Consider the following 20,668-nt stretch of genomic DNA (forward strand, 5'->3'; position numbering starts at 1 on the left):
TGTGGGTGCTGGGAAATAAACTCAGGTCCTCTGCAAGAGAGGACCGTGCTGGACCACCTTTCCAGCCTCCCAAAGCTCAGTTCCCTGCTGTGCCTGTCCCACGGTCTTACAGTTGACCATCGCATGCCTAGTCAGGGATGACTGTGCTCTGTGGGAGGATGTTTGCAGAAGTGGGTTATCCTGTGCTAGATATGATTTCAGCGAGACCATGTCTCATGTCAGGGAAGAGAAGCCGAGAGAGTCACTGCAGAGGCATCCCTGAGTGGTTGACCTGTGTTCTCATTCCAGCCTGCTGAAAACACATTTCTGTGTGGCTTCGTATCCCATCCCTGGCAGGGTTTTAGGAATATCTCACTGTCATTGTTGATTAGCGACTGTCTTCTGTATTGGACACAGGATAAGCATGACATGGAAATCTAAATGAATATTATTTATTTAGGTAATTCTCTTCATAATGTACTTATCTTTGAAGCTGCTTTTTGTTTTACCTTTATAATGAAAGGATTATATCTTCTATTAGTATACATTTATATTAACAGATCACAGCTTAAAGTATATAGCTACTCAGAGAAATTAATTCAGCTGTATTTACTTAACCTGCCCTTTATCTTGTTCTCTTCTCAGTCATTAAAAATAGAGGCGGTCTTCTTGTGTCTTATTCTCTGAAGCTCTTAGCACTACACCTGGCACACTCTGAACTTAGTCTGTGGGTCAAGTTGAATTGCAAAATCTCTTCTTGCTTTAAGAAAAAGGAGTATCTTAAATCAGATTTAGGGAGCTGGTGTTATAACTTGGGAGTAGACTGACTTGCTTAGTCTCCATGAGGCCCTGAATTTAGTCCCCAAAAGTGAACCAAAAAAAAAAAAATCCAGATTTTTTTTTAAATAAATGGATATTGTAACTATTTCTAGTTTTATTGAATAGTCATCTGCGTTGGATATATTTGCCTCTTAATGACTAATTGCATTCTATTGTGTGCAATTATATTGCATTCTATTGTATATTTTAGAAAATAAACTTGAAGCCCACCTACGGTGAAACTGAGCTCATTTAAAATGTGAGATGGGGCTGGAGAGGTGGCTCATCAGTTAAGAGCACTGGACCCAGGTTCAGTTCCTAGCACCCACCTCAGGTGGCTCACAGCCACCCGGAACTCCAGCTCCAGTGGGTCACACGTCTCGGCTTTTTAGGACACTTGAACACAGATACACACCCATGCCCAGGACTTAGAATAAAACTTTTAGAAGTTTGAGGAGGAATTTGTTTAAATACTACTAAAAATGTGTGTATTTGTGCAAAATAGTTCTAGTCGTGAGGGTAGGCGACACTATAGTCATTCTTTGATAAAGTAGTGAATTTACTCGATCAACCACAACACTTGCTAAGTGGTTGTCATAGTCTCCTTTCTATTGCTATGCTAAAGGCACCACGCCTTGGTGAGGAAAAAGTTCACTGGGCTTACAGAACTCCATTAGTCCATCACCGAGTAAAGCCAAGATGGGAATTCAAACAGGGCGGGAGCCCCGAGACAGGGACTGAAGTAGTGGCTGTGGAGGAGTGCTGTATACTGGCAGGCTCTCCATGGCTTGGTCAGCCTGCTTTCTTAGACCTCCGAAGACTACACAGCCCACAGTAGGCTGGGCTTTCCTACAGCAATCACCAGTACAGAAGAAACGGCTCACAGGCTTGCCCCTAGGCCATTCTGATGGCATTTTCTTAGTTGACATTCCCTAGCTAGTGTTAGGTTGACAAAACAAAACAAAAACACTAACAAGGACAGTGGTATTTTGCAGTGTCTAAAATGTTACTTTTTATTCTCTTGGCTATTCCCTTAATAACTCGATGGATGGGTACAAAAAAGGAGCCAGCTAACATTTATACACCTTTGGTTGTCAAAGTCAAGTCCTGTGCTGCCTGGCTCAGTGGCCTATTTGTATCCACGAAAAATGCCTAAAATAACTTGTGTGCCTGTCACGATGAGTGTACATATGTATCGCCAGCACAGCCTTCAGAGTGCACAGCTTAACGACCGTCCCCTAAGTCAGTGCTCTCTCCCTTTCCTGCCCAGTTTCAGATCTCTAGAGCTTAAAGAACTGAGCAGGTGGACATCAGCTGTGGGCAAACAGTGAGCTTTCTACGAGCTCACCTGGAAGCCACGCAGTGTGGGGAAGAGAAGGCGAGGCTGGTGATACTGTTTGTTTTAGCCTTCTTGCTTAGGGTTTGTTTCTAGGCGCTGAACTAGAGCCAGGATTTATCTTTGTTTATCCAAATTTAATAAGACTCTGATTTTAGGGATTTTTGGGCACATTAGATTTCAGTAATATTTGGGGAACTTCTAAGTAGTGATGTTTGAAATGTGGTTGGATGGAAAGCTTCTGAACACCACACCGGACTGTGATTGGCAGAGGAGACTTTGAGGGTACAGCGCTGTCCTTGTACAAGGTTGTGATACAGGCGATGATACAGTGCTCTCTCTACAGTAATTAACGAATGGATGCAGACAACCTCAGGTCCTGAATATTTATGCGTATTCCAAACATCCTCCTACATTAACACACCATAGCAAACGTAGTGTAGCTCTCTCCAAGCCTAGTCCCGTGCCACGTAGTGTGGAGGGGGTGCTGCGACGGCGGTTGATGTGTACTGAGACATTTATGCCCCCTTTGCAGCTTCCTTCTATGAGAATCCCTGCCTTTCACAGTCTCTGCTAGAAGGGACAGACTCAGCAGCCCTGACCCACCGCATTACGTTGGGAGTAAACCCACGGACACCAACCCTCAGATTCTCTGATGATTTGGGGGCAAGGTATAAAGGCCAGGCCAGGCTGTGGACTGCAGCGACAGCCCCAGGCTCAGGGAGGGCTAAGGCAAGCATCAGAGCAAACCAGAGTCAGCTACAACAGCATTGCTTTGTAGAGTTTCTTAGCTATAGCGAGAGAGGTTAGAGTTTTGGGGGAGAAGAAATTAGACATGCTTTTAAAGGACAAAATTAGTCGGATCAAAAAACAAAGATGAAGATGAATGAATTAGAACGCAGCTGTGGTGTGAAAGACCTTTCTTTCCCAACCCTGGTGCCGGGAAGCCTAGCTAGACTTTGCTTCTTGCTTGTAGAGGTCTGTGGACTTGCTGGCTTTATCTTTACAGTCTGTTCATTGTTTTAATTTCAGTTACTTAGAGCCAGGTTTCGTTCCTAGCAACCAACTGTCTCTGATTAAGGGACAGTCCCGTCTCCTGGCCACCGGTGCTTTCAGCTCGGCACTGCTCTCTCCAGTCAGGAAAGAGACATCCTGCTGCTGTTTGCTGACCTTCCAGGAGCGCTGTAGAGAAGCAGGATGGCGTGAAGGCCACCTGCAGCACCAGGAACTGACAAGTCTCTGTGTGCTTTTGACTCGCAGGGTAAGGGCTCACTACTTACCGCTCGCGGTCTCAGCCGAACCCTCCCTTCTCCGCTGTGCACACTGCGCATACCATACAAACACTTCAGTGATGGGAATGCCGTGGAAACACTGATGAGGGCCGCTGTCTGCCACGGACTTTGCACCTTCACATGGTGCCTACAAGTCCCAGCATTCTTTAGTTGGTGCCTGCCATACACACAGTGTGCTCTGAACACCTCGCTCCTCTGAGCCCAATGTTCAGAAACATGCCTGTGCCCTTTGCCACACTTTCTGTGCTTTCATCTGCCCTTGGGTCCAGCTAGAATTGTTTGAAGTGTATCGGGGACAGTAAATCATTAGTTTTTCCTTGGACAAAACAAAGAATTGAAGGAAGGGAGGGAGGGAAGAAAAGAAAGGAAAAACCCGAACTTGGTTGAGCTCACTCACAAAATGGTGACGATTGGAAAGGGATTCCTGAGCTGGCGTGACCTGCCATCTGGTTACTCCCAACTGCTGTGCTTCAGGCCAGAATCCACTCCCAGACTGTCACAAAGAGGCTCTCTGGGAAAAACCAGGAGAGCAGTACATTCAGATTAGCGCATTAAGGTGGAGCTCCGGAAGGCCCGTCCTGCGCAGGGGTAGCATTCACTGGGAAAGGGCCAGTCTCACAAATCACACCTAAGACCAGCAAGGAGAAGTAAATTTTAAAAGGCCCCTGCAGAGGACATGGATAGAAACTGACAACTATCCGAACACACCGTGTTAAGGACAAGACGGCTCAGTGTGTAGACTCACTGACCTTCGAACCTCACCACCCGATTGCTAACCCTCAGTCGACTTGGTAGGAGAGAACTGACTTAGGCAGATTTCCCTCTGACCTCCACACACGTGCTGCGGCACAGACATGTGCGCGCACATGTAAATAAATATAATAAAAATGTTTAAAACGCTGTTTAGCAATGCCTTCATTCATAAAAACTGCTTCTCCTGACAGGTCTATCATTACCATTTCATTGCTCTTTTCTGTATCGTTAGAAGCAAGAATAATATTTCGAACACTGGGAAGTCACGCAGAAGTAAGAGAAAATGATGTTTTTGGCATGCTTTGTTCTCTACCGTATTATGTCCTTGTCTTTTCTGGTACAATAGTAGGATTTATTTTCTAAACATTCCTGCTTTGCAGAATGAATCACTGTGGATGTTGGGGACCAGATGAGTCATCCATCCATCATCCTCCTTCCTCCCTTCCTTCCTTCAGCCATTGTCCTTGTTTTCATCTTTCTTTCGCACACCAATCGTCATATTTAAAAGGACACTAGGCGCTCTTCTATTTAAAGCAACCTTCGCTTCAGTTATGTTATTTGGATCATAAGTAATAAGGTGCAGGTTGCTATTAACCTCGTCGTGGCTCAGATTCTGTGAAAACCATTTATCTGGAGACTTGAGTCGTGCGCAGCCTACCACTGCATCAGCCAGGTGCCTTCCAAATAGGAGATCAGTTTAGGAAGGAAAGGTAGGAGAGAATGCATGCTGGCTGTGCCGATGAATCTGTTTCCTCTTTGCTTGGTATTGCAGTAAATACCGACTTAAAAAGTTGTTCTGCAAATATGGAGGCTCTTAAATATGTAAGGTATGTTATTTATTATGTTAATTTGGGGACACAATTGTTTGTTCTTTGTCTTCTTTTCAAGGTGAATAAATGTCAGCAGTAGAGAAAAAACACTACTTTTAGCTAAACTACGATTGGACTGAGGTTGCCACCTAGGCAGGGGCATTGACTGTAGACTCAGGAACTGACGCTGGTCACTATGATGGTGCTGGCGTGTTGAGCGACTGTCACTGAGAAGGCTCTCTTGTGATTCAGCTTCCCTTTCAGTAGAAGATTCCTCCAAGGCCTCATGGCTCACTTTAATTCTCATTGGCTGATCCTATGGATTGTTATTTGATGCAAGCCATGCAGCACAAAGCATCCCAATCATTATGCATTTAGCAGCCCATTGCTCAGAAGCTGCTGTCCATCCAATGCAATCATCATGAATCCCTTTATTTCTCCCATCCTACCTATGTCAATACAGGGAACTATGGGCTGAGTAGAAATTTATGTGTATTGCTCATTATTCCCAAAAGGAGAACTCATAGAAAGAATGTGTCTCCTCCATCTAAAGTGCCCTAGTATTGACCCCCACATAGTATCGTTTGACTGCACCCCTGCTCATATACCACTAGCCCAGTGGCCTACCAAAACATGGGTGCATCATCAGCTTTCAATGAAATCAATTCAATGCTTGGAAAACTGAGTGTGATTCCATGTGGCGGTTTTCAGATAGAGTGTATCAAAGAGTTTTAGATGTGCTTTGCCATTTTTAGTGCAGAGACAGTGAATTTTATTACCATTCCCATCACCCCACCCCGACACTGCATTGGGTGGTTCTCCGATCAGCGTACTGCCAACATGGAAGGACTCTGTGAAGACAGGAGACTCTATGTTACTTTTCAAGGTCAACATATCACAGCATTAGGTTGGTAAGAAATAATTGACTCCTGGCCGTTTCCCACGGCTCAGTCTGAAGAGCTTCGGGTTTGACCTCCAGCCTTAATCGCGCAATCATGGGTTAGCGAGAGTATCCACCAGTAAGGCCAATTCCTTAACAGCCAGCCTCAGCTTGCCAAATCAGAATAACGTATGCTGTGTGGAACTGATGTGATGGTTAGCAATTACATATAGAAAGACTGGGTCTGTCCTGGCGGTAGTAGTGCATGCCTTTAATCCCAGCACTTGGGAGGCAGAGGTGGACAGATGTCTGTGAGTTTGAGGCCAGCCTGCTTTACAGAGCAAGTTCCAGAAGAGCCAGGGCTACACAAGGAAACTCTGTCTCAAAACAAAGCAAGCAAACAAACAAACAAACAATCAAAAGAAAAACTGGGTCTGGAAGTATTAAACATTCAAGAAATAGTTAATAATAGACTTCTGATACCAACCTAAAATAACGCAGAGAGTTTCTTTGCTTGTCCTCTGGCAATTTCTGCATATATGGCAAAGATGATGGTTGCTATGGCAGAGAGAAATGGGAAATGTTTGTTTGGCAAGCCTGATTTTAAAAACCTTCCAATCCTGTATGCTCTGGTATGTCCTAGTAAGGTCACAGATAAAGTTTGATAGATTCAGGAGAGGATCTAAATAGAAAATGTACTGAAGCAAACCAGGAACAGAGTTTAAAAAAAATCAAGGCCCGGAGTAAAAACATTCTGGACTTTTGGCAGAGGTATTGGACTGACTGGATCCCCGTGATTCTTTGAGTTATTAATAGTGACTCTTTTGCCCTATTTTAAGTCGATATATATTTGTATGTTGCCACGCGGTATTGGTATGTGGAGACGTCCAAGGCTTGATGGTCTTTGGAAAACCGTGTAAACCTGGAAGAGGACAGGGAGGTGTCACTCTGTCCTCTGTGACATACCTACCAGGATGCGCTCAGCAAATAAATGCTCTGGGGACGATGGGCACTGCTGCAGTCCCAGGAACACGGACGGCTTCATCCGCTTGGCCGTCAAGAGTTGTGCAGCAGTAGTGACTTGGAGCTATTTATGACCATGGTAACAGTGAAGGTCTCTATTAGAAGGCTGTGTTTACATGCCGTGCAGCAGAATGTGTCCGTGAATCATTCCCACGGTAACGTTCGGTCACACTGATCAGCCAAGTCAAGGGAAATCCAAGCAGTCAGTGTCATTGCTGTGATTAACACCTCTCCTTGCTGGCTTCCCGCTTCTGAGTGTAAACTGACTCCCACACCCTGCCATGCAGCCTCCCTTCTCTGGCCACCATGCTACACCTACATTATATCCCTTCCACACAAAACATCAGGTAAGCAACAAAAAGTCCGAGGACAGAGCCCCCTGTGTGCGTAATTTAAAAGGCGTATTTTTAGCACACGTTTATTGTCTCATTGTCATTGCTCCATTATGTGGCTCCAATTAGTGACCCTGCTGATTCATTTGTATCGCGATCAGTAAAACCCTTTCATTTGTCCATTTAGGAGGACTTGAGGTTTTAGTTAATTATCCCTTCCTGAGCGCCTGAAGGGCAGACTATTACCTTTTGTTTCATTCTGAAGTTAATCTCCTCATTAAGAGTGATAGAAAATGAATAATTAAATATGTGCCATTTTCATATTTCAGGTAATGAGAGGCCCTCAGATCCCAGGGGACACCGCAAGAGGTGGAGTCAAGAGAGTGTGGAAGACCCTGTCTCCAGCAACCATGTGAGTCTCAATTCAATTGCGGTGGAAAAGCTTCCGCTAATGTACTTCCTCTAAACTGAAGGCAGATGAAAATACTACTTACAGGGCTGGGCCCTGAATCTCATAGACTGCTGTGACCAAAACACCCAACAGAGCGAACTCAGCGGGAAGCTGTACTTGCATTCCTAGTTTCAGAGAGACCTCGGTCGGTCTTGGTGGAGAAGGTGTGGTGGCAGGAGTGTAAAACAAATGTTCACACTGTGGTAGATGAGGAAGCAGAGGCAACTAGACCAGAACCGGAGGTGAATACAGCCTCAAAGGCCTGTCCTGAAGGACCTACTCTTCCATCTAGGCCCCATCTCCTAAAGCAGTGGTTCTCCACTTACGTGTTATGATCCCCTTGGGGATCAAATGACCTTTTCACAGGGGTTGCACATCAGATATCCTGCATATCAGATATTTACATTATGATTTATAACAGTAGTAAAATGACAGTTAATGATGTAGCAATGAAATAATGTTTATGGTTGGAACTGTATTCAAGGGTTACAACATTAGGAAGGTTGAAAACCACTGTCCTAAAGGCTCAAATAGTACCAAAATATGGGTACCAAGTACTGAAAATAGGGGCTTTGGGTGGAAGTCATTTTGTATTCAAATCATAACAGCATTGAACCTTTGACATACGGGTTCTCTCAGTTAGGGGGTGTGATAACTATATTCAGACGTGTCTCAAGCATTATGTGGAGAATGAGTGGACAGTCCATGCTGTGGCAGCACATGCTGGCTATCCATAGAAGAGCTTCATGGTGACACAGACAAAGGGACTGAGTGTACAAGTCCCCTTTGATTCGCTGGGCCAAGTAAGGGTGAATTGTATTAGGCCCTGGATAAGAACCCACATCTCTAAGGTGTGAGGAAATCCAACTTCAACTAAACCTTTCAGTTATGATCAGAGGATCTTTTGGAAGGCTGAAGCTATAGAAAATAGAAAGATGATAGATGTGACCCCCAAGGCCACAGCTGTGAAGAGGAGGCAAAGCCATCTACAACAGCCTCCAGGGTACAATCTGAATTCCTGCCACACTGCTAGACGCCATCCATCACCCCAGCCCTTCCTTTGCTTGTTGTTGTTATAGAAGCCCACTCAGCCCAGACCACCCCAGTGCCCTGCCTCTGCCTCCTGTCTCATCTCATTGTTTCCTTTGAGGGATGTTAAGCTCATCCCAACTAAGAGTATTCTCAGCCCTACTGAGGAAGCCCTGGTCCTATTAGGAAACATCGAGGTGTCTTATTGGTTTCTTTGATTTGTTTACTCAAGACACAGAAAGTTCCCTAAAGGAAGAGCAAGTCTCAGCCGAGTCTAGAAGATTCAAGATTTGACTGGCAAAGACAAGCAGCGGGTGCTTTAAGTAGGGAAGCAGTGGAGAGTCTGAAATATGGTATAGAAACTAGCCCCTCAGGGGAGTGATGCCAGCTAGGAGGGCTCAGACTGGCCAGCAGGAAAAGGTCTAAGAGCTGGACCAAGGTCCTAGGATTTATCCTGATGTCAGGAATGTAAGTGTACATTGCTATGGTTGCAGGAGTGGTTAGATGATTTGACAGGAAGAAGAGGGAGGCAAAGCCTGTGGTGATACAGCCCCGGAATGAAAAGCGAAATAAGATGCATCCAACTGGATCATTGATTGTATGAAAAAGTGGTGGCAATCACTGCTCAGAAGTGAATCTTTCTTAAAATTGGCCGTGTCGTTCATTATTTTACTTTAAGTGGTCAACCTTAGTTAGACTCTTGTAGGGAGAATATACTGTTCCTTTACAGGAGGGTCTAGGAAGCAGCGTCTCTAATCTGCTCCTGCAAGAATGTGTGTCACAGGGGAAGAGCGTGGGAGCGTGCCTGTCAGAGGAGCAGGCACATGGATGGGTGCTCAGCGACACAAGCTGTCTCGTGGCAACCTCATTTTATCCATGGATGGAATTATTTTCTAGTCTTTGAAAAGCATTGGATGATAGAGTGGGAAAGTTGTGTGATTTTTTAATTGAATGATGCATAGCACTGTTAGAAAACCAAACCTGGACAACTTCTATTTCATTGTGTCATGTTCTGGAGAAATGAACAGGACAGAAAATTACAGCCTCCGCCCAGAACCAAATGTGTCTTATTCACAGCTAGAAGGTAGGGCTTGGATCCACAAGAGTCCTGGATAACTGTTTGATGGCCAAAATAGGAGCAGTGATGTTAAGAATTGCTTAGTTGGATGCATGCATTGCATTCCTCCTTGTATAGTTGGAGGCTGTTCATTCAAGCCACCCCAGACTCGAAATAATCACACAGAAACTATATTATTTGCAATGCTGTTTGGCCAATTGCTTAAGTGTATTGCTAGCTAGCTCTTATATCTTAAATTAATCCATTTCCATTGATCTGTGCATCAGCACAAGGGTGTATCCTTCTGGCAAAGTTTTGGCTTTGGTGGAGGCATCTGTCTCCTGTAGCAGCTACATGGCTTCTCCTTGACTCTGCCTTCTCTCTCTCTCTCTCCATCTCTGTTTGGATTTCATGCCTGACTTTACTCTGTTAAGCCATTAGCTGAAATGTTGTAAATAGGAGTGGTGGGCTGCATTCCCGCTGGGATCCCGGCTCCCAGCTAGTTTACATCCAAAATAATTACACAGAAACTGTATTCATTTAAACATTGCCTGTCCTGTTAGTTCTAGCCTCTTATTAACTAACTCTCACATCTTGATTAACCCATTTCTAATAATCTGTGTAGCACCACGAGGTGGTGGCTTACCGGGAAAGATTCAGCTTGTCTGAACTGGCAGCTGGCTCCATGGCGTCTGCCTGACTCTGCTTCTTTCTCCCAGCATCCTGTTCTGTCTACACCGCCTATCTAAGCTGCTGTCCTATCAAAAGCCAAGGCAGTTTCTTTGTTAACCAATGAAAGTAACACATAGACAGATGACCCTCCTACATCACTGAAAGCAGCTTTATTCATTAGCCAATAAAAGCAAACACATAGACAGAAGGACTTCCCACACCGTTTCCCCTTTTCTTCTTAAATAGAAAGGAAGGTTTTAACTTTAACATAGTAAAATTACATATAACAAAACAGGTATCAAGCAAGAATTACAGTTACATTATTTAGTCCATTTACATTTAACAAATTAAGGAAAACACTCTTATCATTATCTTATCTTTGTGAGTCTAAAATTTTATGTCTAATATTTTATAATTATAGCACTTTTTCTTTAACTACATCAAAGACTCCAGAAGGATATAATATTACCTAAGTAAACTTGAAGTGCATTATAAGCAACTTCCAAAACTCTAGAATTGACAGAGACATCTTACTGCCTGACAATCACCCAAAGTTCTTCTGTAATGTTGCAGGCACCCATCTTCATCCTATAGGTTCATAGTATCTGGCAGACTTTTCCTTGAAGGAGGAAATTTCGAAGACTATTTCACCTATATTGGTAGTTTGTCAGTCACTTTCTTCTATGTCCTGAAGAATGTCTGGCAGACTCTTTCATGAAGCAGGAACCCCGAAGGACCATCTTACCTTTAAGCAAGTTCAGCAATCATATCTCTATGGGTCCTTCACTTCCAGTTCATATAGCAAAACATCAAGCAGTCCAGGCAAGAGCAGTTTCTTGCCCAAATGGCTAACAAACTCCTTAAAGAGCCTCTTCAGTGCCCATCATCTTTTGAAGTAGATTGGTGCTGTCAGGAACAGATGTGTCTCATTGTCATGAAAAGCTTTAAGTTCTTAAAACATTTTAAATGACATATTCTGAAGGTCTCTGAAAGTTTTGAAGAATACCTATCTAACTGAAATATTTCTCTATATATCTAGAAAACCTAACTAACATGATGACAAACTTGACTATTATTGATGATTGTCTATTAACCTGTGTTTCTTAATTATACATTACATTTTTAAATGAGCTGCACAAACACAATACCTTAATCAAGAGCAGAAATATATATATATATATATTAGATCAACTTTGTTTTATATATATATAAAAACAAATATATATATATATATAAAACAAAGTTGATCTAAAATTTGTATCAGTAGACCAAGATCCGAACCAATGCAAGGTATTGATATCTATAGCATATCTCCCTTTAAATGTAAACAAACATCTGTAAACAATCATTTAGAGAATTTGGGCATTGTTGTCTAGACTAGTTTCTGCTGATTGGGGGCGCTGTTAATCAGGTCTGTCATGGAGTATCCTGTGTGGTGGGTCCATCTCAGTCAGCAGTCCTAAAGCCATCATAGATGTTGGATCATCTGGGCTGTTGTTCCGGGGGGGGGGGGGCGGTCTTGTTTGATCAAACCACATTAGTCTGGAAGGAGTCCATAGGTTCTCACACAATCCTTATTGCAAGCATTACATTTCTGTGTAGAACTAGCTGTGAAGTAAGCCTTGTGTCGATGACCTCTTCACTCAGAGTGTGAGTTGGAAGGAAAAGAGGTACCTCTGGGAAAGCACAGTCTTCAGACAGCCCCAGTAGTGTTAAGGTTCAGCAGATGTTGTTCTGGTCCATCGTGTGAAGACAGTGAGCCTACATCCAGGGAGCCCAGCCCTCCCTGCCCCTTAAGAATCCCTTCTCCATCTTTGAGGGAGCCCCCCTCCCTGCCTCAGAAGCTTCAATTCTGTTCTCCCCGTTACCATGGTTTCATGTATTGAAGGCCTGGCTCCCTGGCTAGGGTCACTTGGGCAGGTTATGGAAGCATAAGAGGTGGGTCCTAACTGTAGGAAATAGGTCACTGGAGTTGTAGCTTGCCTTGCTGCCTTGCCTCTCTGTCTCTGTTTCTCTGTTTGTCTCTCCTCCCCTCTCCCCCTGGCTACCATTAGATGAACAACTCTGTTTAGCGCACCCTTCTGCTGTGACTTCCTGCCCTGGACTGAGACCATGAACCCAAAGAAATATTTTCTCCTTTAACTAGTTTCTCTCTGGTATTTGCACAACAACAAAAGGCTACAGAACACACCCTTCTTCACGCTTCTCCATCTCTGCATAAAGCTGTAAGAGAAAAGAATTCATCCTGTCAAGACACAGTCCTTTCCTTCTCTCCCCACTCCTGTCCTCTCTCAGTCACCGCCTTTCACCCACAAGAAATTGTTTGTCTCCACTTCAGGCAGAGAAATGCTAGGCCCTGCTTCCTGTGCCCCCAGGCTGCAGCCTTGCCTCATAGCATACTGAGAAGGGATGCCCCCAAACTCACCCATTCTCCTGCAGATAGACATGTTATTTCTCCCCCATTCTCAGAAGGGATGCCCCCAAACCCACCCATTCTCCTGCAGATCCCCACCCCCACTTCAGTGGCCTGGCCCGGTGAGGACACAGGAAGTCATTAGCAGACACTGTGGGCTTAATTTGGAGAAGGCTGACAGATGCCCTGTAAAATGTGCATAAAGCAAGGACATGTGCCATCAAGAGTCTCTGAAAGGCTGTAAAGTTTTAGCACAAGCCGATAAAGTACTCAGGCAGTGTGATTTTCATTGGACTCTTCTTTCATTAAGCTCAGACCACTTAAGAGATCTGATCTGTCTGGATGTCCAGCTTGATGAGACTTCCGTTTTGAAATTAGATCAGACACGGCGATGGGTAGTAAGTAAGTTTCCCAAGCTTGGTTCTGCCCTTCATGTAATATTCATGTCAACTCTTCCTGCAGACGGTTAGCATTTTAGAATTAGTTAGATTCAGTTCATTTTATGGCAACTTCAGTTTTTAATGCTTTGGCCGTCAGACTTTGACATCACCAGATCTCTGCTGTGTATTCCCTGGGTGGCCGTTAGCAACGGAGCCAGTAGGATCTTCTTATTTTCTTATTTCATTTTTCTCTCCCCCAGTATTTCTTAATTTATGATTCTAACTTCACAATATTCTAGGGCTGAATTTTATTGGGTTTTGCATCAAGACAAAGGTACTTCTTTCTTCAGATGTTTGTGCCACCGTTGTGTTAGATGCGGAACAAATCACGGGAAATAAAATGATTTTTTTTATTTTCTGCTCATATTCTGCTCCCTACCACCACCACCCCTACACACACACCTTCTTTTAAGACTGGGTTTCGTGTATATATATATTTGAGTATGGCCTTGAACTTCCAATCCTCCTGCCTCTACCTCTTGAGTGTGAGGATTCCAGGCATGAGCCAGCCACCTGTTTTATGCAATGCTGAGGAGAGAAACCACAGCTTTATACATACCAGACAGGCTCTCTAACAGAGAGCTATATCCCTAGCCCTAGTCCTCCCTGGTGTCCATGGTAACAAAGCCCACTTCAGTTACTAGAGAAGGTTACATGGTTCGAAAGAGGCCAGCCAGTTCGAATCCTCCACCAGAATTTTCCTCCCAGGTCAGCTGAAAGGCTATTGGTTGTGGGATAGAGGAGCTAGAAGGCTAGCCTGCTATTGCCCTCTTTCCCCAGCTTCTCACTAGGACTCCTGAACTCTGAGAGAACAAAGCAATAGGCAAAGAGAAGCACAGATGAGAGACCAGTAAATAGAATTCCAAAGCAGGAGTTCCATCCTCAGGCAGCCCCGGATCAGTCCTCTGTGGCTTTTCCTATGGATGGGGTGTAGGAGATTTAAAATTTTTATACCTACTTAAATGACTTTGAGTCATTAATCACCATTATTTGCTAATAACTCCACATTGCCCCAGAAGTCAAGCATGTGAATATAAGTGCTTCTTTCTCATGGTAGAGTACTTACTTACCTGTGGTAGAACTGCTCGGAAAATTCTTAAACCGAGTGCACTGAGGTTTGGGGTTCCCTGGTTAATTTCCTTGAGGCAATTCTTAGTTATAACCAGAACCCTGATTCCTTGTTCACAGTTAGAAACAGTAAGTGACTGCCTTCATAGATTTCATTATCAATTCATGTTAATGAAAGCTCTAACACTCTGGTTGGTCAATGCTCAGGTCCTATGTCATCTGTCAAGACGCTGTGATTGTATCAAGAGGCTGAGATTTTGGTGGGGATCAGTCTTACCCATCTCTGTGGACAATTGTGTTGCTCTTCCAGGCTGGTCTCTGGAACAGGGCCAGAAGCAAGGAGAGGAGGCCCTTCTCTCCCCTTCTCTGGGTCCTCTAATAGAAGGCAGCCCAAAGGGCCCAAATTTAAGAGGGCAAACTGAGGTGAACTGGTTCAGGATTTTCTCAACTTCTCAGAAGAATCAAAAGACACTGAACCAAATTCAAAGGGTGAGGGAAGAAAGAAGAGGGGTTTATTTCGCTCCACAGCTGGAGGGGACAGCCATCATGGCGGGGAAAGTCCTGAGATGAGCTTTGAAGCAGCTGGTCACATTGTATCCACACTCAGGAAGGGGCGGGGCTGGTGCTCAGCTGGTCACATTGTATCCACACTCAGGAAGGGGCCGGGCTGATGCTCAGCTGGCTTTCCCCTTGTTATTCAGTCTAAGACCCCAGCCCATAAACGGTGCTGCCCATAGTTAGGACGAATCTTGCCACCTCAGCTAACGTGACCTATCAGCTCTTAACTGGCATGGCCAGAGACTTCTTTCTGATGTGATTCTAGATCCTGTCAGTATTCACTATTACAGAGGACTAGGACAGGGGCCCTGACACAATCCAAGATCTGCAGGCTTCTCATAGAAGATGTGGCAGTTTGTAATTGGCCCTCATAAGCTCATGGGGAGGGGCACTATTAATTAGGAGATGTGGTTTGCTGGAGTAGGTATTGGCCTTGTTGGAGGAAGTTGGAGGAAGTGTGTCAGTCACTGTGGAGTCAGACTCATATATGCTCAAGCCATGCTCAGTGTCTCAAACTACTTTCTGTTGCCTGCGCAAGACGTTGAACTCTTAGCCGCCTCCCCAGCACCCTGCCTACCTGCCTGCCATCATCTTCCACCATGATGATAATGGACTGAACCTCTGAACTATAAGCCACACATTAAGTGTTTCCCTTTATAGGATTTGCCGTGGTCATGGTGTCAATTCACGGCACTAGAAATCCCAAGACAGAAGGCATCAGTGGGAGCAGGGCCCTCTCCCTCCATTGACGAGAACCAGGGGTGGCACAAGGCCCAGCATGCAGACAGGCAGATAGTGACTCACAGGGCAAGATGCAGTGCCTCAGAAAGGAAAGGGGCAAGGCCTTGAGATTCAGCCCAGGCCCTGAGGTCCCCTACCTGGTTTAGCCTCCAGCTCTTTACCAGTTTCTCAGACATCTCTTTAGAGTCTACCTTGTGGGAGAAGAAATGTTGGAAACCCGTGTTTTCACTCCAAAGACCTTTGCTTTTAAATACAGGTGATACTCCCAAAACCAGAAAAATCAGGACCCTGTTTGCCAATTACAGGTTGAGTGTCCTCAGGAAAGCCATTTAACCTTCCCAAATCTCAGTAGCTCATATGGAAAATTAAAACAAAAATAATAATTGCCTTGTAGGATTGTTTGAGGACAAAATCATGATGAGAAAGTGGAAAGCTGTTTAGACAGTACTCACTCAGAGTATAGCAATGTCTAGCAACCAAGCTGGCCCGGACCTCTCTATGGGGGTTGAATGGTGGTGGGTGCAGTAGAATCTTTAGGTGGTCCAGTTTGAGAACCGTGGTCTGCTGTTGAAGTGGGCTCTGGGGAAGGGCCTGGACAAATAGCAGGGAGCACAGCTCCCCAGAGCTGATGTGCCTGTGAAATGCGCATGCACTGAACAAGAGCCTAGCTCTGCTGATTCAGCAGACTCAAGGGAAAGCCCGTCTAGGGACAAGGAAGGAGAGGAGTGTTTTTTATCAACTTTCGCTCCCAGAATCCTTTGTAGATACACGTTCCTGACGCTCAGCTCTCGAAACTACACAGTTCTCAAATACACCCCAGATCTCCTTCATCCTCAATCTTCGTTCATCTGGATGATCAGTATTTTGCTTTCTGTTTATCCAATAAAGGAAATTAAAATTTACTTCCCATTTTCCTGATCTCTGATGAGATTAAGCCCCTGCGTTTATCAACCATTTGCATGTTCTCTTGGGCTTCTGTTATTTCACAAAACGGAATCATTTTAGGAGTTGGTTCCGAGCGTCTGTTGTGGTCATTCTACATTTCATTCAGTTTCCTTTAACCGTTATGACGTCAGCTCGTCTGTTTAATTTTACAGCCGCACAGCGTTTCGGGGCACACACAAGTTTTGTCTGTCTGCTCTTGGAAGATTTCTTACATTAGATAGAATTCTTCCATCATTTGGACTCATGGTGGCTCAAATCTAGAAATAAAAACAAAAGTAAACTTTATAGTTTCCCGTTCGTCTCAGTTTGAGCTTACTCGGACTTGAGTGGAATCACCCCCTCGATAGCACTTAGCACTTTAGCTCAGCCTAAAGTACAGTATGGGCGGCAGGCTGTTGGAGAGGGAAGTTTCACGACATTAAGAATGTTCAGTTTAGGATTTTTAGAATCCCCGCTGCTGCATGCTTCCACGGACCTCCCTGTCCCTGCCCGCCAGTCATCTGTCTTTTGTCCTCCGTGAATGGGTACAGGGGAAGGACTGGGCCTTTTTGGTGAAGTTCCTTCAGTCTTAGTGACATACTGGAAATACTTGAAAAACTTTTCAAAATGATTTTTTTAAAAAAATTTTTTTTAAGAAAAAAAAAATCACAAATCTGCAAAATCAAGATCTTTGTGAGTAGGGTCTGTGCGTTGATGCTTCACTAAGACAACCTCGGTGGTCTTCGTGTGCAGCAAGAACGGGTCTTGCCGAGCATGGTGGTCTTTGATCTTCCTTCTGGCAGTCTTCGCTCAGATTCTAAGCTATGTTCAATTGGGACAGTATGACAACATCTTCAGTGACCTCTAGCCTAGAAAGCAGAGTTGACGTTTACCGATGTGGTATAATAGAATTTATAACTGAGCTCCATGCTTGGACATGGTATAATAGAATTTTTAGCTGGGCTCGATGCTTGGCCTGCCAGTGCTTGGCAGAGGCTGACATCATTTATAGACCTTCCGGCCTTTTCCACTCTTACGATAGCCTCTAGATGAAGCATCATTATGAACTTTTTATTGGACTAAAGAGTAGATGGTCAGAGCAGAGTGGATTAATCATGGGTGGTTAGTCACGTGACCTACTAATCCTAAAGACAGCCAACAGCCACTTCTCTCATCTCCACTTGAGGGCTAAAACTAAAATGTGTTTAGGGTGTCAAGGGAGCTTTGCAGAATGTGTTGTCGATGAAGACGCGAGCACGATAGGGTTACAGTAAGAGCCACTTCGATGGATAACTGCTTACTCCGTTAGCAACTATGCCATCACCTGATTGTAAATATTTCCGGCTGGCTACTGTGGCTCAGTGAGTAAAGATGCCTGCTGCCAAGCCTGGCAACCCAGGTTCGGTTCCCTGAGTTTGATTCCTGGACCCACATGGTAGGAGAGAATAGACTTCTGCAAGTTGCAAGTTGCCTCCACACATATGCCAAGAAGCATACACTCCTCTAACCTCGAAATAAATAAGCAGTTATTAAACAAGCAAACTTGGGGCTGTAGAGCTGGCCCTTGTTAAGGGCAGTAGGTCTTACAGAGTACCTGGGTTTGATGGTCATGACCCACATGACAGCTCACAGCATGCATAGCTCCAGTTCCAGGTGGTCCAGTGCCCTCTTCATATCCACACATGCAGGCCAAACCTCTTACACATAAAATAAGAAATCCTACAAAAATTAAAATCAGCATATTTCCCTAGGAGATGTTCAAGGACAGTTAGTTTGTGGTTGGCAAGAGCAATGTATCCAGCATAAGGTACGTCCTAAATTTAATAATAAAATGTAGTATTTCTGCTGAAGAAAGGATTTATTACTGGGTAGGCAAAAATCCTAAAGGGCAAAGATGCTTCAGATTTCCCGTATGTGCAGGATACAGGCTTCAAGTGCAGAGATGCAGCCTCATCTTGAGTTTCAGTGTGAACTGATGGAGACCACTGTGGGTCTCTGTTTGGGGACCCAGTCCCTGAGGTTCCCTGATGAAGCTTCTTTGATCATGAAAGCATGGGTTTTGTGTTATAGATCTAATCAGTCTGTTCTTACAGATGGCTTCCCACTTCCCGTCAGGCCCTTCTCTGTTGAGTCAATAACAGACACCCACGGGCAGAGGTTGGCCCATTGTGAGGTTTGATTTCCTAGGCCACGTGTACAGAAAAATATAAGGTCACAGCCCCAAAGATTTGAGCTCTTCAGTTCAAAAGCCACATGTAGCATGAAGGAATGTGCTGGGATTCTTTGAAGTTTGATTTATATAACTTCAAATTTCAAAGAGAAATACATTCCTCCTCCTACAGACTTCAGTTGCTTTGGAAGGCTGATTTAAATTTTAAAAAAAAAACAACTGATTTTTGGTAGAACTGAAAAGTCTACTTAACATTTCAGTTGTGTTAATAATGGAGGTCCAAGCTCTGCCGGGAGCCTCCTGTTTCAAAGACCATTACAAAGACACGAAAAGATGGCACCACCTTGCCTTTAGGGGAATCTGCATCCTCAGGGAAGACAGTTGTGGAAGACCTGTCTCTGGGACAGTCTCTGTGGTCATAGGCTTCTCTCACCTCAGACTAAATAAATGCATGTTGAATTTTTTTATGTATTTTTTTCATCTGTTTATTTTAGAATTGTAATTGAATAACAAAGACAAACGTATATACTGTGTTTGAGACAGAGTCTCATATAGTCCAGGGTGGCCTTCAACTCCCCGACCCGTTTACCTCTGACCTCAGCACGCATCTTACGTGTAGGAATCTTAGCTGCCATCGCCACCATCACCTCCAGGACTCATTTCATCTTGTAAAACTGGGACGCTACACGCAATGACTGGAAACTTTCCATTCCCCTCCCCCAACTCCTGACAACTCCATTCTACTTCCTACCTCTGGATTGAATCATTCAGCGCCTGTCGGTTGGAGACTGGCTTCATTCACTCAGCGAGCTAGCCTTAAAGGAGTGGTTTAAAGAGCTAATACTGCCAAGTCTCCTGTGCGGCCAGCTGTGCCTCTTCGACCCGAGCCGTCTCAGTGTGTTTACACAGGTTCTGAGCTCTAACCGGATGTAATTTTGCATATAGTGGTGAGGACGCTTCATTCACAGAGGCTCTGAACCCCTCCATGGCACCGTGGACCCTCAGGAGCATCTGTACTGTCACCGGGGCAGAGTCAAGAGGCTGAGGCGTGGGATTGTAAACTTAAGAGTAGCCTGGTCTACATAGTGAGACCCTATCAAAAGAAGGAGGAGGAGGAGAAAGAGGAGGAGGAGGAAAGGGAGAGAGAGAGGGAGAAAGAGAGATGGAGAAAGAGGAGAGAGAGAGAGAGAGAGAGAGAGAGAGAGAGAGAGAGAGAGAGAGAGAATACATCCACAGGGTCTTAAAACACCATTCGTGGAGGTGGATCAACTCCTCCTCCACAGAGGCCAGCAGAGAAGGAGCCAGCCTGACTCAGCTTCCGCCAGCCCCCAGCCCACAGGGGCTCTCGGCTTGATTCTGAGTGTCTGTTGCCATCTGGTATGTGGGTAATAGTGATAAGAGTGACGACTCAGACTCCCTGGGTCACGTGTTGGTATTCTTTTATTTAACACTCGTCACACGGCTAGAACTGCACCAGTACAACCCCAGACTTGGTGTTATTTGATCAGTTCCCTGTCTGTTGTTCAAGTGAAGCCTCTGACAAACTGGCTTCAGGGCATCCCTCCTGGTCACCTAAGGGTAGTTTCCTTTCCTAAGGCCTTTCAGAGGCATCTCCGTTGTTTAAAAGCTGTTCAATGGAGTTTTCTTATTTTAAGAAAGTGTCGTTTCCCTAGGAATCTTTAGGCAAATTTCTGTGCATTCTATTAAACTTTTATTTTGGAGGAAAATACATATCTCTGTATCTCTATTCATGAGACAATAATTTTAGCTGAAGATTTGCTTATGATTTCCGTCACAGTCTGTGTATCAGACCTGAATACACTGAAATTGGGGTATTTTTCATAGGAAGCCTCCAAGGTACAGTGTTTCACCAGAATGCCTTTTTCTTAGTTTGGTTTCTATTACTATGATAGAACACCAGG

The 20,668-nt window shown here is 44.5% G+C and overlaps 1 protein-coding gene across 3 annotated transcripts in view; it reads left to right on the forward strand.

Moving 5' to 3' along the window:
• The window catches only part of Pced1b (PC-esterase domain containing 1B), a 145,983-nt gene that overhangs the window by 21,013 nt on the left and 104,302 nt on the right, over positions 1-20,668 (forward strand). For all 3 annotated transcript variants that reach the window (XM_085678759.2, XM_087899212.1, XM_085678760.2), the window contains exon 2: positions 7,553-7,635. The gene's annotated coding sequence lies outside the window, so the exon portion shown is untranslated. The remainder of the gene's footprint in view (positions 1-7,552; positions 7,636-20,668) is intronic.

This window comes from Myodes glareolus, chromosome 19, assembly GCF_982192425.1.
Source record: "Myodes glareolus chromosome 19, mMyoGla1.1, whole genome shotgun sequence".
NCBI classification, from domain to species: Eukaryota; Metazoa; Chordata; class Mammalia; order Rodentia; family Cricetidae; genus Myodes; species Myodes glareolus.